Source organism: Leucopleurus acutus, assembly GCF_964270905.1.
Source record: "Leucopleurus acutus genome assembly, chromosome: 14".
Classification (NCBI taxonomy): Eukaryota; Metazoa; Chordata; class Mammalia; order Artiodactyla; family Delphinidae; genus Leucopleurus; species Leucopleurus acutus.
In genome coordinates this window covers 32791621-32815929 of record NC_139156.1, presented here as the reverse complement: position 1 = coordinate 32815929, position 24309 = coordinate 32791621, and the positions used below count along the sequence as shown (strand labels likewise).

Below are 24309 nucleotides of genomic sequence, written 5' to 3'. Positions count from 1 at the left end.
GAGTGTGCATAGATTGAATTCCTGGAGACTGCCTGTGCTTTCCTAAGAGTGACAGGGGCAGCTTCAGATGTGGTGAGCTGGAGATACTGTTCCTGGGGAATAGAGTAAGGGAGACGAAGTGCAAACTGTACAGTGGAGAGAGTAAGGGAGACGAAGTGCAAACTGTAGAGTGGAGAGAGTAAGGGAGACGAAGTGCAGATGGTAGAGGGGGAGAGAGTAAGGGAGAAGAAGTGCAGATGGTAGAGGGGGAGAGAGTAAGGGAGACAAGTGCAAACTGTAGAGTGGAGAGAGTAAGGGAGAAGAAGTGCAGATGGTAGAGGGGGAGAGAGTAAGGGAGACAAGTGCAAACTGTAGAGTGGAAAGAGTATAGGAGATGAAGTGCAGATGATAGAGGGGGAGAGAGTGAGGGAGAAGAAGTGCAGATGGTAGAGGGGGAGAGAGTAAGGGAGAGAAGTACAAACTGTAGAGTGGAGAGAGTAAGGGAGAAGAAGTGAAGACGGTAGAGGGGGAGAGAGTAAGGGAGACAAGTGCAGGCGGTAGAGGGGGAGAGAGTAAGAGAGACAAGTGCAAACTGTAGAGTGGAGAGAGTATGGGAGACGAAGTGCAGACGGTAGAGGGGGAGAGAGTAAGGGAGAGAAGTGCAAACTGTAGAGTGAAGAGAGTAAGGGCGATGAAGTGCAGAGGGTAGAGGGGAGAGAGTAAGCGTAGATTGGTTACTTGGGGCTCTTCCTGTGAAGTGAAAATATAGTGCCTTTATTTATTTATGTGTGTATGTATGTATGTATTTATTTATTTATTAACTGGGACACTCTTGTTTCTTTGCAATCCTCGTAAGATAGGCAGAATTGGAACTACCGTTAGAGGGTTAGGCACTGTTCCTTACAATTCCAGACACTGAATGTGGACTTCTGTCTCCTTTTCTGGACTGATATGGGATGTTAAGTAACAAAGCAGCAAACCTGAAAGACAAGCTTAGAGTCTAGTAAGAGTCAAATTCAATGTCAAGTCTTAGTTTAGGTGAAAGGTTAAAAAAAACACAAGTGTTCCTAAGGCATATAGAAAGGAAGAGAGAAAGCGGTTACAAAACTTAAAAATATTAAGTGGCCAGTACTGTAAGTGTGCATTTGACAGCTGTAGGACTGAGAAACTGACCCAAAGATTTAGCTATTGTGTGGGTGTCTTTGTGGAGAAGTTGCGGAGAATCTGAGCCTAAGATGTAAGGAGGTGGCTGGTTGTTTCTTTGCCTCAGCTTTCTTTGTACTCTTGCTACTTCCATGTCGCCCCTCATTCCCTGTCTCCTTGTTTTTTCTACAATTTTGTTTTTTCCCAATTTTACTGTCTCATCCATTCAACATTCATACATTCAGCAGTCCTTCTGAGTCACTCCCATGAGTCAGGCACTATGCCAACTGATGGGGGACACTGGTGAGCAAGATCCCCATGGCTACTGCCCACCTGAGCTTACCTGAGCCAGGTGATGATGCAAGTGAGAATCTGACAATCTCTGTAATTTGTGAAACAAGATGTTACTGTCTCCCTTTCTCAGTATTTCAGACATTTGCTTATTTATAGAAGGATAGTATAAAACATCACAAATGAGGAATCATTTATAAATTGTAAAATTAGACAATATTTTGTTAAAGGATCTTGGTTAAAACTCTGTGACTTGACTCATGGGAAAGAGGCTTCTATTGCTGCTACTTGGTGTTTTCTGAAGTAAAACATTTTCATCATCGTTTCTTCTGTCATGAAGAAATTTCTTTTCAACTTGAAGAATTCTGGAAGCAAGGGCTCTTGGGAATAGGAATAGATTAGAAGGCACAAGGAGAGGCAGGGAATGCTCACCTTGACCAGCTCTGTTCAGTGCAGAGGCTCAGGGGGAAGCTTGGGAGAGTGCCCAGGACGTGCTTGCTGTTGTATTGAGGAAGGCATTTAGGTTCATCTGGAGTAACTAGCCCACATAAATGCTTTGCTATTGCTTCATTACGCTTTTGGAAACTGAGTACTATTGGTTGGTTCTGTAAAGAGGATGTTGACTGCCTTCTTAATGTTACACCCAGGATTTGCCATCAGAGATCTTTCAGTCCAATCAGGGAGACAGGGCACAAATACCTGAAATTTTCAATATCCTTACCAAGAAATGGCTGAGTCCCTGGCCAGCTGTTAAATGGCTTCAGTCTAGGAGAGGGAGCTCTGGGCTGGAGTTTTCTGGAGCAGAGCGAGGGCTTGGAGGAAGCTGGGTGTGGCTTGATGGAAGGGATGGAAAGTTGTTCTGCTTGGGAAGAGGAGAAGCCATCCTCAGAAGGCTGTTCATGGGAGTGCAGTAGTCGGCCAGGTGAGCAGCATCTCCTTTGAGGTCTTCATTTTCCTTGTTCGCCCCAGGTACATATTGTGGATCCTTAGAGTAAATCCATCTCCATGGGTTGTTTCATCCATGATTCCAGATCTTTCCATGGTCCATGCCTCACTCCTGAGCTCCAGACCTGCATATCCAGCTGCCTGTGAGACATCTCCTCAAAACTCATGTCTCAAATTAAACTCAGTCTTTTCCCAAACCTGTTTCTCCCGTGTTCCCCATCACAGTGAATAGAACCTTTGTAGACTCACTTACCAAGCCCGGAAACCTCAGCCTCTGAGACTAACCCTTCTGAGCTTCTTGCTCCCAGTATTCGCCTCACTCTGCTACCTTCTGTTTCTGTGTCTGTCTTTCCCAATAAAGCATACGCTCCATGAAGCCAGGGGCATAGTTCGTTTCTGTGATCTCCAGCCTCAGCACAATATCGAGCCTGTGACGCAAGTGCTCCATAAATACATGTTCATTGACTGTATGAATTGAACTTCCTGTCCATTCTCCCTCCTAAGTATCTCTCTAGTCAGGCAGACCCCAGTTTGAAATCCAGCTTTGCTGTTTACTCTCTGGGCAACCTTAATGAAGCTATTTTTTAAAATTTTATTTTGAGTTAATTTTTAATTTACAGATTAAGCTATTTTTAATCTATGCATCAGCTTCTGAATCTGTAAAAAGGACATAATTATGGTACCTATCTCGTAGGTTTGACACAGATTAAATGAAATAAAGAATGTAAAACATTACTGTGTTTGACAAATGGTATAGTCTTTACTGTTACAAAGGTAGGTTTGAAGCTAGAATGTGAAAGTCCCTCAAGGCAGTTTAAGAAGTGAGTGCTCTATCTATTAGAAGGCAAGGATTCATGAAAAGTTCCAACTGTGTGGTAGAAAAACCATGAGCTGTGGAACCAACACAAACTTGTGGTACAAATCAAAACTCTGCCACTTAATAGCTATAGGCTTTTAACAAGTTACCTAATGATTCTCAACTTCAGTTTTATACCTCTAAATTAAGATAACAGTACTTGCTACCCAGAATTATTTTAAGGTATAAATGAGATGGTATATGAAAAGTGTCTGACACTAATTTTTTTTTGAAGTTACTTTCTTTCCTCCAGTGATAAGCTCTGGGTTCCCTGGGAAAGAGATCTATAGTCCAGAGGCTTCTTTGGTTCAGCCCAGTTTAACATTTTTGTCAGATACTTGGATGAAGGCAAAAAGCCTTATTTCCCAAATTTGCAGATGAGTCAAAGTTGGGAAAATAGCTAATACAATAGGGTGATGGAATGGAAGCTCAAAATGACCTCAACAGGCTGGAATGTTGGGCCTTCACCAAGTGGGAAGTTGGGCATCTAGCAGAAGGATCAAAGCAGTCAGTCAGGGGCAAGGAGACCATTTATTTATAAATTTTTATTATAGTTGATTTACAATGTTGTGTTAGTTTCAGGTGTACAGTAAAGTGAATCAGTTATACATATACATATATCCAGTTTCTTTTTAGATTCATCTCCCATATAGGTCATTACAGAATATTGAGTAGAGTTCCCTGTGCTGTACAGTAGGTCCTTATTAGTTATCTATTTTACATATAGTAGTGTGTATATATCAGTCCCAGTCTCCCAATTTATAAGGAGACCATTTAGAAGGCGATTCCACTAGTCCAGGTGATGGATGGGGTGGTGTCAGTGGCTAACAGCTGGGAAAAATTTTTTAGAAAAATCACCAGAATAGGACAGATAACTAGCTGGGTGTGTGGATTAAGAGGACTAGTGATAACTGGGAAGTTTCCTTTCTGAGTTCCTGGGAAGAAGGAGGTGCCAGTTAAGAGGAAGAAGGTAGGCAGAAGAATTGAATTAGGGAGAGAAGGGAGGACAGTAGTCTGGTTTTGTACATGGGGTGTTGGCTGTATCCAACAGGAAGTTGGAAAGTCAGGACTGTAGCTCGTGGGAGTGGCTGTGTCTGGAAAGAGGCATTTGGGAGTCATCCACATAGAGGTGATAGTTGAAGCCGTGAGTGGGAGGGGATGGGATGGCCAAGGAGTGGCCACTGCTATTCAGAATCATTAGCATTGTTGGCTCTAACTGGAGATAAGCAAGATAAACAATCCCTTGCCCAAGTGGGAGCTAGTTCTGCTGCCTTCCACAGGCTCTTTAATGGATTAAAACAAACTTTCACAGGATGAAAAATCTCATATAATAATTTAAGACTTTCAAAAATTATATTTTTGGTTTTTTTTTTTTTTTTGCTTTTTTGCTTTACGCGGGCCTCTGTTGTGGCCTCTCCTGTTGCGGAGCACAGGCTCCGGACGCACAGGCTCAGCAGCCATGGCTCATGGGCCCAGCTGCTCCGCGGCATGTGGGATCTCCCTGGACCGGGGCACAAACCCGTGTCCCCTGCATCGGCAGGCGGACTCTCAACCACTGCGCCACCAGGGAAGCCCCTTGATTTATTTTTAATTACACAATACGTGAATACATTCTTGGTTGTAAAGAATGTAAACACTCCCGATAAAGTAAAAGCCCCCATAATTCATCTCCAGTTCTCCTTTTTCTTTTTCAGAAGTAATCACCGTTTCTAGTTGGACAGGTGCTCTTACAAACGTTTCTCTATGCATTTATACAGTTGTACACACACATACACATAAAGATATACTTTTGGTTTTGTGTGTGTGGTTTTGTTTTGTATTATATAAGTGATCTCCTAACGTGTTTGGTTCTTCAATTTCTTTTTATCTTAAAAAATGAAACAATATACTCTGGAACTCTTTCTAGGTAAATGTATCTAAGTCATAAAAACAAACACAAAAAGATCTGTTTTCCTGGGTATGAATGTGCTATGTTTTATTTAATCATTCCCTTATTGATGCACTATATCTTTTTTTTTTTAACATCTTTATTGGAGTATAATTGCTTTACAGTGTTGTGTTAGTTTCTGCTGTATAACAAAGTGAATCAGCTATACATATACATATATCCCCATATCTCCTCCCTCTTGCGTCTCCCTCCCACCCTCCTTATTCCACCCCTCTAGGTGGTCACAAAGCAGCGAGCTGATCTCCCTGTGCTATGCGGCTGCTTCCCACTAGCTATTGGTTTTACATTTGGTAGTGTGTGTATGTCCATGCCACTCTCACTTTGTCCCAGCTTACCCTTCCCCCTCCCCGTGTCCTCAAGTCCATTCTCTAGCAGGCACTATATCTTGTTTCCAACTTTTGCATCTGTCCATTCTACAGATATTTACTGCTTGCAATGTGCAGGAGACTGCCCAGCAGAAACTGGGATACACTGGCAATAGTAAGCCAGGAGTTGGCAGGCTACCAGGGGCAAGGAGAAGCATGTAAGGAAGAGGACAGGCAGAAAATGCTGCTGCTTAAGGTTGCCACATGCTGTGGTGGCTTAGAGGAAGGAGACCTTATTTCGTTGTGGGGATGCAGAAGTAGATGAGAGAGGCTGAGCTCTTTGTCTGGGTTTTGTAGTATAGAAACACAGATGGATGATTGAGGTGTAGTCTATTGCCCCTTGGTGCTCCAGTCCCACCATCCCCCAAGGGATCAACTACTAATATGCTGTTGACCTTATGGCAGGGAGTTTGTTTCAGGCTCAGCCACTTGTTGTGTTCAACCTTGTCAGGATCCTCTCTGCCTTAAGCTGGAGGAGCTGGAAGTAGTGCGGAGAAAGGGAAAAGGTGAGTGTATGCTAATGAGATGGGGACTTTCACCTCTGTCCCTAGGTCCAAGCCAAAGTTGGAGTGATTGATTTGGGGAGGGGTGGGTTGGGTTTGAGAACATTTTTCTTTTTACAAATATCATCAAAATTAATATACAAAGTTTTTAATTCTCACTGGGAGCCCCTGTAAATATATCCCCCAGTGAGACACTGGTACATTTTTCCTTTTTTTCTTGAATGCATGAGATTTCTTGAGTGTAAGGATCACTGGGAAAGGAAAGGAAGGGGGAACACTTTCCTGTACCTGCTTTATCACAACACAGCCATTCTCTCTCTCTCTCTCTCCCACCCATCCCTTCTCTCTCTGGTTTTCCTGTCTTTGATGCTCTCTCTGAATCATATCACTTCTCGTGAGCAAACTTGGGCCATATACATTTTATGCAAAATACCAGGGCCCTAATTTTCCTTCTCTTCCTTTCTGCTGCCTTTACTCAGGGCTCAGAGGAGATTCCACTTTGGCTCAGATCAAATGCAGGGAGTCACACTGGTTATTCTTTCCCCTCTTCCCGCTGTTTAGCCCTGACAGCAGCTGCGAAGCCCTGCCAGGCTGTTAGGAAGCTGCACTGTCCCTGTGCGAGACAGCCGAGAGCAGGGCTCCACAGGCAACCCTGAATCCATGACATAGGCAGCCTAAGTCCTCCAGCACGTGCGACAAGTCTGGCTGGGAAAAAATTTAACTTGGAATCTCTCTCCAGCTCTCCAAGCCTAGCCCCTCCCAAGTCAAGCCCTCCCTGCTTGCAGTACAGCGAAGTCTGGTTGATTTTTTGCATTTCGCCTTTTTCTACTCCCAGCCAAGCCAGACCGGCCCTCTGGGCTACTGGACCAATGAGCAGGCTCATCTCTTCAAGGCCTCCGAGGGCATGTGTCTGAAACAACTTTGATCTGCTGCCTGTGGGAGAGTGGCCGCCACCCACCTTTCCAGGTACATCTTGCAGCCTCTTTGCCCCCACTTGTCCCCTGGCACACCAGACACTCCAGCAATAAACACCCAATGCATTTACTACTTGGAGCTCCCTAAACACGACACATGGTCTCTCCATTCTGTGCCTCACCTTGGGCTGCCTACTCTTCTCCATCCCTCTTTCCTCTGTCCTTTAAATTCAGTTTAGGTGTCAGCCACTCTACAAAGCCTTCCCTGACTCCCCCCATGCCAGATTTACCTCATTGACTTTGAGTTTTCAATTCAGTATCTGTGTCCCCCACTCCACTGTGATAGTCTCCGTCACCTCTCAGGATCTGGAATATGCTGGACACTCAGTTCAGGCTTGTTGAACCCCACTGACTTAGGTCAGGGAGCATCTTTGTGGTTCTTCTTCTAGGTTTGCCCTCCTGGCATATCTCTGCCTTCCTAAGTAGCATCTTGTTATTTGAGCCCCACTCGTGAGAAAACTCACTGAGAGGCCTGGCCTTGTAATAAATAATTGGGTTGCATTGTGTTTGGATGGTCTGCAGGGTGGAGCATCATCATTTTTAGATTCCAGACAAGTCTCTGTCTAGGAGGAATGGAGAAGAGTGGGGGGCACCTACTGTGCAGGGTCGTGGAGGAGACCCCTTGAGGTGCTCAGGGCTTCATGAGCTGCCTTCCCTCCTACCCCAATGCATGATAACCCCACCTTGTGTGGAGTCATTCCTTCTAAAGCACCTTGGCACACCTGATCTCATTTGACCTTTCCTACAAATCACCTTGGGAGGTGGAAGGAACAGATTATACACAGTGAAACAAATAAGCCTGATTAATCTATTTATTCTACAAATATTCATTGAGTTCCTATTATATCTCCAGCAAGAGAATATGGCAGTGAACAAAACCAGCACATTCCCAGCTGTCAGGAAGTTCTGGTTCTAATCAGGCAATGCCAACAAGTAACCAGTGTACAAATAAGTAGTAAATAGAATTTCCAGTGATGGTAAACATCAGGCAGGGTAGTATTACAGAAAATGATGGGTGGGAGGGGAGGAGGGGCTGCCTTAGGGCAGGCAAAGCCTTTCTGAGGAAATGACATCTGAGCTGAAATCTGAAAGGTGAGAAGGAACAGGCCAGGTGACGCCCGAGGGAGGTGCGGTGACATGCTGAGGGTCCCAGGGTGGAGCTGGCCGTGGAGCCCTGAAGCAGGCTCTTTCCCCAACGTCCCTTGAGCTCCTCTCTTCCCTCTTTACTCTGTCCAGGGACACTCATGAGTATGTCAGGGACAGACTGCGGGCGGGCAGGGGATGAGGTGTGCTTAAGAGTGCTGGGAACTGTCTCCCGGACTTTGGGTGTCACAGCCAGCCCGAAGCTGGGGAGGGGCCACCAGAGGGCCAACTTTCTCCACCTTTTACTCTCAGTTGTCCCTTTCCCAAGGAATCCATCCCTCAGGAGTAAACCTCACCTCTTTCCACATCAGCAGGAAAGGGTGTCAGAGACACCTTCTACAAGACAGCTGAGAGTTGGGTATCCTGCCATTTTTTTTTATTGTGGTAAAATATAACATGAGATTTACCGTTTTAACCATTTTTAAGTGTGCAGTTCAGTGGCATTAAGTATATCCACGTTGTAGTGCCGCCATCACTACCATCCGTCTCCAGAACTATTTCATCACTCCAAGGTGACAGTCTGTACCTATTCAACGATAAGTCCTGCCACTTTTTAAAAAGCCCTGATGGACTCACAGACATAGAAAACAAATTTATGGTTACCAAAGGGGAAAGGTTGGGGAGAGGGATAAATTAGGAGTTTGGGATTAATATATACACACTGCTGTATATAAAATAGATAATCAACAAAGACCCACTGTGTAGCACAGGGAACTCTACTCAATATTCTGTAGTAACCTATATGGGAAAAGAATCTGAAAAAGAATAGATATATGTATATGTATAACTGATTGACTTTGCTGTACACCTGTATAGCATTTACAACATTGTAAATCAACTATACTCTAATAGAAAATAAAGGTTTTTTTTAAATATTTTTAGTTAAAAAAATTTTTTTAAAAAGCCCTGATGGATCATGGGTAATGAGAAAACGAATGCCATTTTCCAAAAGTCTCTCCCCTGATGGGTTTATTCTCCTAGTGTTTAAAACCATATCTCTCAGTGTAGTCTGAAGACAGCTGGCGCCAGAATCACTTGGTTGGCGGGGGAGTGCCTGTTAAAATGCAGATCTCCCCCTCCTTCCTGAACCAGAATCTCTTGACCAGCACCCAAGCAAGCGTGTTTTTACCAAGTCCCCTGTGTGATTCTGATGCCGATGAAAATGTGAGAATTACTGGTTTCAGCCTCATGGGAAGAACACGTGAGGAAGAATATTCTCCAGGGCAGAAAAAGCTTGCTATGGGGAAGTAGCTGCGTGGATTTGAATACTTCACCAGTGGCTAACTGAATAACTCTGGGCAAGTTGCTTAATCTCTCTAAACTTCAGTTTTCTTTTCTCTAAACTGGAAATTGTGGTCGTAGCATGTACCTCACCGCAGTTGCCGTGAAGACTGAATAAGATTATACACAAGGCGCTCAGATTGGTGCCTTGTGTGGAAGATCTCAGGTCTTGATGTGGCATAAGGGTGGTGAGGTGACCCAAGTAAAGTAGTTATGTTTTCTTAAGGATATATATATATATATATTTATACACACACACACCCTGCGGCAATTGAGAGGGTAGAATGTTTTTCCTGAAAGATCCTTTCAGAGATGGGATTCATTTGGAGAAGTTCCTGAGAGGAATGGTTAGGTGATTAGTAGTGATGCATGTAGTACATAGCTGAGGGAAATAATAAAGAAAATGAGGCTCTGGTGCCTGTCCCGGATACCTCCCACCACCCCACTCGGGAGCAAGGGCAGTTAAGGTTGTCTACAGAATGGATGGTTCTGGATGGTTGGTGCAGCAACAGTTTGAGAGTGAGGCTCGTAGTCACTGTTCAGAAAAGCTTCCTGAATAGAATGTGGCTCTGCAGAAAGGAAGGTAGGGGTTCTCAGGAGTGGTGAGCAAGACACAGAAAGTCAGGTGAAAGGCAGGTTCAGGGATTTCCCAGGTGGTGCAGTGGTTAAGAATCCTCCTGCCAATGCAGGGGACACGGGTTCAAGCCCTGGTCCGGGAAGATCCCACATGCCGCGGAGCAACTAAGCCCGTGCGCCACAACTATGAGCCTGCGCTCTAGAGCCTGCGAGCCACAACTACTGAGCCCGCCAGCCACAACTAATGAAACTTGCGCTCCTAGAGCCCATGCTCTGCAACAAGAGAAGCCACCGCAATGAGAAGCCACCGCAATGAGAAGCCCGTGCACTGCAATGATGAGTAGCCCCCACTCGCTGTAACTAGAGAAAGTCCGTGTGCAGCAATGAAGACCCAATGCAGCCAAAAATAAATAAATTAATTAAAAAAAAAAAGGCAGGTTCAGGGAACAGGAGCTAGACCACCCTGGCTGAGGTGGGTGTCAAATTGGTGAACTGGAAAGGCTAGTTTTGATCAGATCACCCTCAAACCTGGCTCCATTTGGCCTAGTTTAATATGTCACTTAAACCTAGCAAATATCCCTTTAATAAATTTCAATTAGACCTGGTAGTCTTATGGACCATCTGTACTCAGTGCCAAGCATAGCATCTGGCACACAGTAGGTGTTCAGAAAATATTTGTTGAATAAGTGAATGGATGAGTCCTACCCTTTGGTTGGCCAGCCCTTGGAAGAAAGATTGAGCAATTTGGAAGTTGTTGTACTCCAAGAATGGGGCAGTGTTTACAAATATATCAAACAGGTGAGATGATGCATGATTTCAGGGAGGCACAGAATGTGATTTTTCCTGATCTTCTCCTTTTTATAATAAGATTTAGAATTTTGGGAAAGAGATTGCTAATGTTTATATAGATTTCATTATGTCCCAAAGTTATTCTTTTAGACAATGTAATATTAAACAAGAGAAGCAGGATAAAAATGGTATAAACAGTATAATTTCAGTTCCATGAAAGATCTGTGTTCATGGGGGAAAAACTGGAAAGAAGTTATAACAAAATTAGGACTTACTTAATGATCTTACCTTTTCTACTTTATACTTATCAGACTTTTTCCAAATTTTCTACAGTAAATGTGTATTACTTTTTTAATTGGAAAAATATAACGTGTTATTTGTTCATTAATGTAGAAAGTGGTACAACATTCTTGCCAAAGCCTGCTTTGTTTTCTTATCCCTGGCATTCATCATAAAAATCACAACTGATACTTGAAATAATGACATAATGATAACAAAAATGAACTACACCTTACCAGGTATAGTACTACCTGTGTCATGTGACACAGCTGATCTGCTGAGGAGCCCACACCATCCAGATACTGCGATTGGCCATGTCAGGGCTCCTTGCGTCTACCTGCACATCCCTCAGCCTCCTTGCATACCCACCCCACTCCCCCTCCACCCTTGTCAGAGGCTCAGGAATGGCCGGAAGGCTGGTAGTGCAGGTCAGAGCAGCCCTGCTTGCTTTGGATTGTGGACTCAGCAAACAGCTCTGTACTTTGGGTTACACTGCTCTGAAAAATAGCAAAAGTGCCAAGGTATTGTCCTATAGATTAAACAAATTAAAAATGAACAACAACAAAACAAGAGCAGCAGAACCCAGAAAACTTGTTCATTTCACTTTTTTTCAATCAGGCAAAAAGTATGAATGATATTGCTTCTCCCTTTTGGATGATGACTTCTCAGTGGTGTATCAGAGGCACAGCTAAAGTGAACTTTGAGTTTTAATGAGGTGTTCTATTTGCAGTTTTAACTCTACTGAAAACAAGCGCCATTAGAATGATATCAACTGTTTGAGTCAGTTGTTGGCTTGGGCTTCCACCCAGAATTTGATGTCATTGGTGGGCAGCCATGAGGAACAGGAATAATTTTGAAGTTTGTTGACCAGAGGACCTCTGAAGACCTTCATTGGTGCTGGTGTTAAATATAATGCAAATATAAAAATGAAAATGGCCATCCTATGCATTAAGTATGTGGATTTAAAAGTGCTTTCCGGGCTTCCCTGGTGGCGCAGTGGTTGAGAATCTGCCTGCTAATGCAGGGGACACGGGTTCATGCCCTGGTCTGGGAAGATCCCACATGACATGGAGCAACTAGGCCCGTGAGCCATAACTACTGAGCCTGCGCGTCTGGAGCCTGTGCTCTGCAACAAGAGAGGCCGTGATAGTGAGAGGCCCGCACACTGCGATGAAGAGTGGCCCCCGCTTGCCACAACTAGAGAAAGACCTCGCACAGAAATGAAGACCCAACACAGCCAAAAATAAATAAATAACTAAACAAATAAAAAGCCAAGCATTAAAAAAAAAAAAAAGTGCTTTCCATCTGCTAGGGCTTTGTGGGGGAACGTCTGTGAAACTGGAGAGTTATTGCGTCTGGAAAATGTTTTACTCAGTGTGATGATGAAATGTAGGCTAGGTATCAGATGCAACGGACCCCAGGAGTGAGGGAGAGCAAGAAGCACAGCCGCAAAGAAAAGAGTTTGTAGGAGTTGAATCATATCTTATTTTGATTAAATCAGGATCGTTTTACTGAGAGGCTGTAATATGAGAATGTGTTAGGTAGTAGAAGAGTCCTATTATGTTTATCTCATTCAGAGTGAGTTTGTTTTCATCACATGTATTTTTAATTCTTTGGAAAGACAATTACATTAATTGAGGAATGACTTGTAGAATACCAGTTTGAAAAAAACATTTAGCGAATGGGTGTGTTGATGTTGCATAACTATCAGTTAATTAAAAATTGCTTGTAACATGAGCTCTAGGTACCCCAGCTACATGGTGGCAGTTGGCTGCTTGGGGAAGCCCATTATATTTTTGATGCATTAGTTGGGTAAAGCAAGGCCTTCAGGGAAGTGGCTCCGGGTCCTTCCCACTTTCCTCTTCCTCTTCATTACACGGCTTCCAAAAATGTGCTGCCTTGACCTGGTATGAGAACTTCCAACCCCAGAAGGAATTGTCCAGGATGGTTCTACTGCTTCTGTTGCAGTTAGGCTTAGCAGAGGCACAGTAGCCTCCATGTGCCAGCCAACCCATGACTTTCCATCCCATCTCCAAGACAAGACTCCTTTCTCCCTCTCTCCTCCGTTTTCTCCCTGGCCTCGCTTCCCAGGGCAGAGTCCTCTTTTTTTTTTTTTTTTTTTTTTTTGCTGTCCGCAGGCCTCTCACTATTGTGGCCTCTCCCTTTGCGGAGCACAGGCTCCGGACGCGCAGGCTCAGCGGCCATGGCTCAGGGGCCCAGCCGCTCCGCGGCATGTGGGATCTTCCCAGACCGGGGCACGAACCCGTGTCCCCTGCATCGGCAGGCGGTCTCTCAACCACTGCGCCACCAGGGAAGCCCCAGAGTCCTCTTTTAAAGACTGACATTTTCTAGGAATTCTTCACTTGTGACTTGAGTTCATTCTGAATTCTGCCATCTGTAGCTTCATTTTTTATCTGGTGCACAATTAGTACACACTGTTGAGTGATCCCCCCACTTTTTAACTGGCTGGACTGTACCATTCAGTATTTCATGATAATAGCTCATATCCTAAGTTTTTTCCTTGTAGCTCTATAATAACAAATGATTTCCCTGTAGGCATTGGCTGTGCCTTTCTCTTCCTGTGAAGTCATGTACTACCTTGCACATGTGCTAAGCACCCAGTAAACTTGTACAACTTAAAGAATCATTTAGCTGCATGCACTGGATGAGTTAAGGAAAATCATCTCATGCTAACATACAAATAATATTCTACACAAAGCAGTAAGTGAGCAAATATTTATTGAGCCTCTATTATTATAGTCCTCAGAGGTGATTTACAGGAAAACAGACATGGTCCTGCATCAGGAAGTTATATATGAAAACTCTGCAGAAGTTTTTATAATGATAAGAGTAAAAGGTACTATTTTTTGAGGGATTTCTACTTCATAGGATTATTGTATTACATGAGAAACTTTTACTCCCCCCCCCCCGCCCTTTTTACAGATATAGACACTAAGCCTTAGCAAGGTCAAATGGAGACAAACTCAGATTGAATGTTTCCACTATCCTGGTGCTCTCTCAGCATCACATTGTACAGTTGAGCAAGCTGTTCAGTGCTCAGAAGTGCCTGGCTGAGAGTCGAAGTGGGAATGAAATGAGCCCTGTGGTCCGCTTGAAAAGCTGATGTGGGGTAATGTATACTGTTGAATGAGTATACACCTGGGTAGCTACCACCCCAATCAAGATAGAGAGCATTTCCACCATCCTCAGAAAGTGCCTTTGTGCCGTTTTATAGTCTTTCCACTCCTTCCCACCCTGCCACCAACCCCCAGTGACCACTCATCTTATTCTCCTGAATACCATAATTTTGCATGTTTTCTAACAGCACTGTCCTACCGAACTTTATGCAGGATGGAAATGTTCTCTATATCTGTGCTGTCCTGTACAGTTGCCACCAGTCACATATGACTATTGAAATGTGGCACTTGAAATGTGGCAGCTGAGAAACTGAATTTTTAATTCCACTTAATTTAAATTAATTTTTTACTTACACTTAAATAGCCACATGTGGCTAGTGGCTACTATATTGGACAGCATTGGTCTAGAACTTCAAATAAATGGAATCAGTCAGTGCCTGGCTTCTTTCATACAACCTAATATTTTTGAGATTTATGTTTTGAATCTCAAAATCTTGAGATTAGGTTTGTTACAACATCAGAAGATCATTTTTTAAAATTGCTGAGCAGTATTCTATTCTATGAATAGATCTCAGGTTGTTTATTTATCTGTTAATAGACTTTTGGGTTGTTCCCGGTTTGAGGCTATTATGAATAAAGCTGCTATAAACATTTGCGTACAAGTCTGTTTGTGAATGCATGCTTTTATTTTTCTTCCATGAGTGGAATTTGGAAGTCATATGGTGAATGAATATTTAACTTTATAAGAAAACGCCAAATCGTTTTCCAAAATGGCTGTACCATTTTATATTCCCACCACAATATTGCAGTTGCTCCACATTCTTACCAACTTTGGTATGGTCAGTTTTTTTAATTTCAGCCATCCTAGTGGGCATAAAGTGCTATCTCATTGAGAGTTGAATTGGTATTTCCCAGATGACTGATGATGTTGAACATCTTTTCATGTGCTTGTATTTCTTCTTTTGAAAAGAGATTATTCAAATCTTTGCCCATTTTTAAAGATTGTCTTGTCTTTTTTTTATTGAGTTGCAGGAGATCTTTATGTATTCTGGATGCAGAGCCCTTGTTAGATATTTATATTACAAATATTTTCTACCATATTATGGCTTGCCTTTTGAAGAGCAGATATTTTAAATTGTGATACAGTTCACATTATCAATTGTTTTTCTTTTGTGGTTGTACTTTTGTGTTCAGCCTAAGAAATTTCTGCTTATTCCAGTGGTTATAAAGATTTTCTCCTATGCTTTCTTTTAGAAAGTTTATAATTTTAGCATTTATATTTAGGACTGTCATCCACGTTGAGTTAACTTTTGTGTATGGTGTGAAGAAGGGATTGAGGTTCACTTTTTATTTCCATACAGAAATTTTGTTGATCTGTCACAATTTGCTAATAGGCTGTTCCCGTTATATTATCTGGTGGAGTGTCTGTTCAAGTCTTTTGCCCATTTTTGAAAATTGGCTTATCTGGTTACTATTGAGTTTTTAATATATATTCTGGATACAAGAACTTTTCAGATATATATATTGTGAATATTTTCTCCCAATCTGTGACTTGCCTTTTTGTTTCTTAATGGTATTTTTTTTTTGAAGAGTGGAAGTTTTAAATTTTGATTAAGTCCATTTTACCTTTTTTTCCCTTTTATGGTTAGTGCTTTTTGTGTTCTAAGAAATGTTTCTGTATCCCAAGGTCATGAAGATTTCTCCTGTTTTCTTCTAGAAGTTTTATAGTTTTAGATTCTATGTTTAGCACTGTAAATCATTCTGAATTAATTGTTGTGTATTGTGATGTAGGGGTTGATGTTCACTGTTTTTCTATTTGGATCCAGGGCCATTTATTGACTATCCTTTCCCCATTGAATTACCTTTGCACCTTTGTTAAAAAGCCAATTGACTAAATATGTTGTTATATTTCTAGACTCTATTCTATTCCATTGACCTAAATTTCTATCCTTATGCTGACAGCACACCATCAAGTTTACTGTAGCTTTGTAGAAGTCTTGAAAATAGGTTGTGTAAGTACTCCAATTTGTTCTCCCCTTAAAAATTATTTTGGTTACTCTAGGTTTTTTTAATTTTCCATGAATTTGCAAAATTCTTTCAATACTTGAAAATCAATTAGTATAGTTTACCATTTTAACTTTTTTTTTTTACATCTTTATTGGAGTATAATTGCTTTACAGTGTTGTGTTAGTTTCTGCTGTATAACAAAGTGAATCAGCTATATGTATACATATATCCCCATATCCCCTCCCTCTTGTGCCTCCCTCCCACCCTCCCTATCCCACCCCTCTAGGTGGTCACAAAGCACCGAGCTGATGTCCCTGTGCTATGCAGCTGCTTCCCACTGGCTATCTATTTTACATTTGGTAGTGTATATATGTCAATGCTACTCTCTCACTTTTTAAGGAACCTCCATACTGTTCTCCATAGTGGCTGTATCAATTTACTTTCCCACCAACAGTGCAAGGGGGATTCCCTTTTCTCCACACCCTCTCTGGCATTGATTGTTCGTAGAATTTTTGATGATGGCCATTCTGACTGGTGAGAGGTGATACCTCATTGTGGTTTTGATTTGCATTTCTCTAATGATTAGTGATGTTGAACGTCCTTTAAAGTGGGGTTTATCCCAGGAATGCAAGGATTCTTCAATATATGCAAATCAATCAATGTGATATACCATATTAATAAAGTGAAGGATAAAAACCATTTGATAATCTCAACAGACGCAGAAAAAGCTTTCGACAAAATTCAACAACCACTTATGATAAAAACTCTCCAGAAAGTGGGCACAGAGGGAACTTACCTCAATATAATAAAGGCCATATATGACAAACCCACAGCCAACATCATACTCAATGGTGAAAAACTGAAACCATTTCCTCTAAGATCAGGAAAAAGACAAGGTTGCCCACTCTCACCACTGTTATTCAACATAGTTTTGGAAGTTTTAGCCACGGCAATCAGAGAAGAAAAGGAAAGAAATGGAATCCAAATTGGAAAAGAAGTCACTGTTTGCAGATGACATGATACTATACATAGAGAATCCTAAAGATGCTACCAGAAAACTACTAGAGCTAATCAATGAATTTGGTAAAGTAGCAGGATACAAAATTAATGCACAGAAATCTCTTGCATTCCTTTTTTTTTTTTTTTTTTTTTTTTTTGCGGTACGCGGGTCTCTCACTGTTGTGGCCTCTCCCGTTGTGGAGCACAGGCTCCAGACGCGCAGGCTCAGCGGCCATGGCTCACGGGCCCAGCCGCTCCGTGGCATGTGGGATCTTCCCGGACTGGGGCACGAACCCGTGTCCCCTGCATCGGCAGGCGGACTCTCAACCACTGCGCCACCAGGGAAGCCCCTCTTGCATTCCTATACCATGTTAACTTATTAGAGGAGAAAAATTATAGGTATCTCAATAAATGCAGAAAAAGCATTGGGCAAAACTCATTTGTGATAAAACTTCCAGCAAACTAGGAATACAAAGGAACATGCTCAGTTTAACAAAGGGCATTTATGAGACACCTACACCTAACATCTTATTAAGTAATCATGTATAGAATACTCTCTAGGACTGAGAACATGGGAAGGATATGCACTCTTTGTACTTATATTAGCATCAAAATTGGAGATCCTAGCAAGTGCAGAAAAGAAACAAAATGTATACATTTTAGAAAGAAAGAAGCAAAACTCTTTATTTGAAGATGACATGGATGTCCCTGCAGAAAATTCTAAGTCACCTACAAATTATCTGCTAGAAGTAATAAGTGACCTTAGCAAGGGTATAAGTTATAATGTCTACACACAATAATCAATTGTATTTCTGCATTCTAGCAGCAAACAACTAGAAAATGAAATGTAAAATAATTCCATTTACAATAGCAGCACCGACATAGGAACAAATTTAACAAAAGATGTGCAAGACCTCTATATAGATGAATACAAAATATTAATCTGTGTAATCTATGTCTGAGCCTCTCAACCATCACTTTCCATTTTAGTTATTTTTTTAACTTATTTTTTTATTGAAATATAGTTGATTTACAATGTTGTGTTAATTTCTGCTGCACAACAAAGTGACTCAGTTATACACGTATATACATTCTTTTTTATGTTCTTTTCCATTATGGTTTATCCCAAGATATTGAATATAGTTCTCTGTGCTGTACAGTAGGACCTTGTTGTTTATCCACTCTATATGGAATAGTTGGCATCTACTAACCCCAAACTCCCAGTCCATCCCTCCCCCATCCCCCCTCCCCTTTGGCAACCACACGTCTGTTCCCTATGTCTGTGAGTCTGTTTCTGTTTTGTAGAGAGTCAACCATCATTTTCAAAGCAGCAAATTCATTGTAGGACAAGGTGGAAGCAAATGTCAGACTTTCTTTTCTGGGCTTCCCTGCTGTCCAGGATTGTGGCTTCTCAGTTCTAGCTGCCTTGGTAGCCCTTCACTAACCTTCATGAAAGGTTCCAGATGAGCCAAAAATTCTTGAGGATTATAAGAAAATACTTTATGTTAATGATCTATTAAGAGTTCACATTCAGACAACAATGCCATGCATGGCTTGCTCTTCCCTGAGACTCCAGAGGGCTGTGTGGTTGGCCCTGCCTCTACACAGCATGGCCACTTTACACACCTGCTGTCCTCTGCCTCCTGCGAGCACACACAGTTCAGCTGTGTGACGTTCTGCAAGTGACACACACACTGTGAAAGCAGCCTGGCCCTGCAGCAGCTCTTCCATCTATGACATGCAGAAAATAGTCAAGAAGAGTCCCTCTTTCCCCCAGGATCTACAGAGTTTTCTTTTTTTAGGTTGCTCTTATATAAGTATCACTCACCATGAGAGAGCTGCTAGGCCTAGCTATCACACAATATGTCACATTCATAAAAACAGTAAACATGCAGGCATTATTCTACTTAAAAACAATAAAACCAATTTAATTCTAAGGCACATCTTGCTCCCAGTATTTTATTTTTAAAATACTATTAGATGTCCATGACATCTAATCTAGTTTTAATACAAAGGTATTTCAACTTAAATATTTTCTCTGAGGAAATCAGATATTGTTTTGGGCAAAGCTTTTAAATCACAATAAAATAGTTATGAAACAGCAAAAAAGAGAAGATATGTATATCTATACAGAGATGTGTTTATACATATACCTACATATATTCATATATATGTGGAGAGAGAAGCACTAGTACGAGTTAGCTACATCATGTTTATGGATTAGAAGCCTCAGTATGGTTAGGATGTTATCTTTCTCCAAATTGATATATTTATTAAAACCAATCCAAAACAAAGTCTTTGCAGATTGATGATATTCTTTTTTTTATTTTAATTTTTCAAATTTATTTTTGGCTGCATTGGACTTTGTTGCTGTGCGCGGAGAGCACTAGTTGCGGAGAGCGGGGGCTACTCTTCGTCACGGTGAGTGGGCTCTAGGTGTGCAGGCTTCAGTAGTTGCAGCACGTGGGCTCAGTAGTTGTGGCTCGCGGGCTTAGTTGTTCCACCGCATGTGGGATCTTCCTGAACCTGGGATTGAACCCGTGTCCCCTGCATTGGCAGGCGGATTCTTAACCACTGCACCACCAGGGAAGTCCCAGATTGATGATATTCTTGAGGATTGGGTTAAGGTTTGGATTTACCACACTAAATAATGTGATGCTCTGTTCCTTCTCAACTGATGTGGATGAAAGGATGAGAATAGTGTTTGGGGAAGATTTTTCTAAAAATTGTATGGGATGGATTGAAAGAGGAAGAGGTTAGAATTTGGGAGACTGGAATCTCTTAAGTTCTAATGGGTTATAAGGGGCAAGGATTGGGCTCAAATAGCCGTGGAAAGGAAGGAGAGAGTCAAATGCCTTTTGAGACCAAGTATATGCCTAGGTATAAGCCAGGAATGTGGGGTGCAGTGTCTCTATAAAACTCCTTAAGTTTGAAGATGCAAGGTCTTTGTTTTTAAAAAGCTCTCAGTCCATGCAGGGGTCCTACATTATCAATAACTACAATATAGTGTGCCGTGACATGTTATGGTGAGATGTGGGAAGAACTATGGGAAACACAGATGAGAGCAATTAATGCTGACAAGTGAGCATCAGAGAGGGCTATAGAGAGGAGATGCTGTTTAAGCTGGGTGATGGAGTCTTAGTTAAGTTAGAAGACAGTAGCAAGGGAAATGCAAGAGGCATCAAGTGCTAGGTTAGTTCAATAAAGGGCAAAAAGAACAGTGTGACAGGATATCTTTTCCTTGAGGGTATTGGTCAGAGATGAAACTGGAAAAAATCGATTGGGACTAAATCATGGAGGGTCAAATACCATCTTCTACTGCCCACTTTTCTCTCTTCTCATCATCTTATCAAAAACATGAATCTCTGTGTGCATACGTCCTGTGAGTGTCAACACCATAATCCTATTTGCCTCCGCCCTTGGCTTAAAGTTACATTCTACTAATGTCTGTATCCCCGTATTTCTGGGAGAGCAATAGGGAGAGAAGGGGCAGTTTGCAAGCTGACTGGAGACTGTATTTACAGTGAGGATTTCCTTTCTTTGGGAGTTTTACAATTGAGAATTAACCTGCATAGACAAACTTTTTTTGTGATCCTCCATGTTACTGTATCGGCAGCCCTATCAATGTATTCATTCAAAAATATTTATTTGTGTAACTTTCTCATCTACCTATCAAATCAACTCCTGATATCCAGTGTACACAGAGTAGAAAGATTAAGGTCTCTCTGAGTTTTCTGGGTCATAAGTCTAGCATCAAACTCTGAAACTTTTCTAATAAAGAGAGTAGAAGTCACAAAGGGTTAAGTCGTTGGGGTCTTGGAAAATGATCTAGATGGGTACACCAGTGCCTTTTGGGAGTGTTTTAAAATCTTTGTTTCTTTGTGACTTAAGGAATTTCTGTCATCATTGTTCAGAGAAAGGAGGTCAGGAGAGGCTGGAACAGCAGACATTCACCAGAGAAGAAAGAGTGAAGACTGACTCATATCATGCAGTTTGGGTGTGGGTGTGTGCAAACACCTACAACCGTGCACTCCACGTGCCTGTGGTTGGGAGAAAGGGAGGAAAGGGTTGTGCAGACATAATATTTTCTTTAATCTCTTTGCTGAGTGGACTTTGGAGAAGAGCATGCATAAGTAAATAACTGTGGCATGGTTGTTTGTCTGTCATACACATGATACTCAAAGGGACTCTATAAAATCCTGTAAGTTAAGATGCAAATAGAACTATTCTGTTACCAACTTTGATGGTTACCCTAGTATTTCTCTTCCATGATGGTGAAATTACTGAGGAATTTTCAGTTTCTTTGATTAGTTGAAATGTTCTCCTACGAGCTTCAGATGAATTCACGGTTATGCATTATATTTTCTTCAACTTTCTTTACAATGCTCATTCTACCCGAATATGGATAAAAATAATTGCTACCTCTTTGTAAAGTTCCAGCTCAAATCTCCCTCCATCAGAGCTTTACTGATCCCCTGGTCCTTGGCCATCTTGCTTTCTGAGCCCTGTGGAATATAACAGGTGCTTAATAAATAATTGACAGTTGTCTAGTAGATTAGTTTTTGTTGTTGTTGTCATACTCCACCTCCTTCCAACACCTACAGTTAGAAAAGACAATATGCTTGTATTTAATATTTTTCTAATTTTACTATTTTGTATGACACAAAGCATTCCATCTGGTTTAAGAGCATAAACTTGGAGATGTAGTAGGAATTAGGGACTATAACTTTCCCTCCAATGCAGGAATTTTCTATATAGCTTCCTTGCTACACTCCTCTGTACTCTTACATAAGTCACTCAAATACTCTGAGCCTCATTCATAAAATGGGGACGACAATAGTACTCACCCTTATTAGTTAGGAACAGATCTGGATGCCTGTGACAGAAAACCTAAAATAGTGGTAGCTTAAAGAAGATAGCATTTTATTTTTCTCTCTTCCAAATCTAGGAAACAGGCACAGTGGCTTCTATCTTGTTTCTTTGCTATGCACGGCATCTATTCTCATGTTTACCTCACAGTCTGATATGGCTGCTTTAGCTCCAGCCATCATGCCTTCCCTGCAGCCAGCAGAAGGGAGAAAGAGGAGGAAGAGAAGGGCACACGCTCTCCCTTCAAGGACACTGTCCATAAGTAGCAAACCATTTTGCTTATATCTAATTAGCACTAACTTACTTGTATTACTACATCTAGCTGTAGGGGAGGCTAATAAAGGGATGGCCACTAAATTTCACTAAAATTCAGAAGTTCTATTATTGAGGAAAATGAGAACAGATTTGGGGGGACTATTAGCAAGTCTCTGTCACCCTACTGATAATTTTATGAGATAAAAGATGAAGATGAAATGAGATAATACGTACACTGTGCTTAGAACATGCCTGACATACAATACATGCTTAGTATTAGCCATTGTTTTTATAATTAAACATTATAGGCAGTCATTCATTCACTCTATTATTTGTTCAACAGACATTGAATACCTACTATGCTGGACATCATACCTCTCCTGTTTAAATCTTTCTATCAACAATGAGGAGAAGACTGCTGTCCAAGATAGCCTGTCCTTTGTGGAACAGCTCTTAAAGTTAGGGAATTATTTATCAAACTAAGCCAAAGCATGCCTCCCCAATAATTCATTTGTTTTGGCCCTGATCTTACCTTTTGAAACTATGAAACAAGCCTTTTTGCTCATCTCAGTTCTTCAAATACATGAAGAACTCATGCTTAGTTTTCTGGCTGTAAACAGGCATTTTGTTAACTCATTTATTTAGTGTGTAGTTTGACAAACTTTTTCTGTAAAGGGCTAGATGGTAAATATTTCTGGCTTTGCAGGTCACATGGTCTCTGTCACAATTTCTCAACTCTACCACTGTAATGTGAAAGTAGCCATGGACATTATATAAATGAATGGCCATGACTGTGTCCCTATAAAATTTTGTTTACAAAAACAGAGAGCAGGCCAGATTTTGGCCTGGTGCTATAGTTTGCTAGCCCCCTGATTTAGCCCATGGAAACTTACCAACAAGGTTATTTATGACTGATATTCCCCTACTCTGAAGCTGAAAACTTACTCTGTGACACTCCTGATTCTTCTTATACCTTTCATTTCTTTTTCTTGTCTTACTACAAGATTTGGCTAGGATTTCTAGCTAGGATTGGCTAGGATTTCTAGCACCCCCTGCGTCTCCATAACTTTACTTCCTGGCCAGTCATTTCCCTTGACACATTATCTATCCCAATTCATCTCTAGCTTGGAAATGCTACCTTGACAAGTCTTCTCTTGTTCTGCCATATTCTTAACTCACATATTGTTTGACCTCTCCCAGGCTGGCCCTTCTCCAATCTTCCCCACAAACCTGTGCACATTAAGAAATGAAGAATCCTTTTTTCCATCCCTTTCTTTTTCAAATCTGTTAGACTCTGATCTTCATTCGGACTTCAGCTTTTCTTCAGTTAACAGTCTAATGCTAACTATAACTCTAACCAAACCCAACTTCCCTCAAAGACAACCTAGAGGAGATAGGTAGAAAATTAACATTTACTGATGGGCCAGGCACTGCTGACATTTGCAACATGTATGTTTCACTCCAATGTTATAGATGTGGTAAGGGCAGTTCGAGATTGATCATATAACCAGCTGTGGTCATGCAGCTGAGATTCAGGGAGTCGATCCCAGTTATAGAATAGAAATTCAAATTTGACTGGACCTGAGGAGTGGAATGTGTGAATCTGGCAAAAGTAATTCAACACCATGTCACAAGTACAACAGAGTTGCTAAACTCTGGTCATCTTCTCTCATCAAGACATTTACAAGGCATAGAATAACAAACATTTGCACTGAACTTTTGGTTTTCAGAACATTTCCTTCACAGTTTTATGGAGTAGGTGATTTTATTTCAATTTTACAGGAGAGGAAATCAAACCGCAAAGTGGTTAAAATATTTGCCAGAATTGCCAGGCGCCAGTGTCTTTACGTTTCTCTCTAGGAGAGTCCACAATTGCTCTTCTCGTAAAAGTCCGTATACCTCTTTTCTAGCTAACTCCGTTTTGTCTTTCATACCTCAGCTTGGTCATCATCTTTTCCAAGAAATACTTC

The 24309-nt window shown here is 41.5% G+C and overlaps 1 protein-coding gene across 6 annotated transcripts in view; it reads left to right on the top strand.

Moving 5' to 3' along the window:
• PLCE1 (phospholipase C epsilon 1) overlaps positions 1 to 24309 on the top strand; it is a 316408-nt gene that overhangs the window by 12606 nt on the left and 279493 nt on the right. The window contains exon 1 of one of the 6 annotated variants that reach the window (XM_082854107.1): positions 6919 to 6996. The exons of the other annotated variants lie outside the window; for them this stretch is intronic. The gene's annotated coding sequence lies outside the window, so the exon portion shown is untranslated. Of the gene's footprint in view, positions 1 to 6918; positions 6997 to 24309 lie in introns of those variants that run through there. 6 annotated transcript variants of the gene reach the window in all.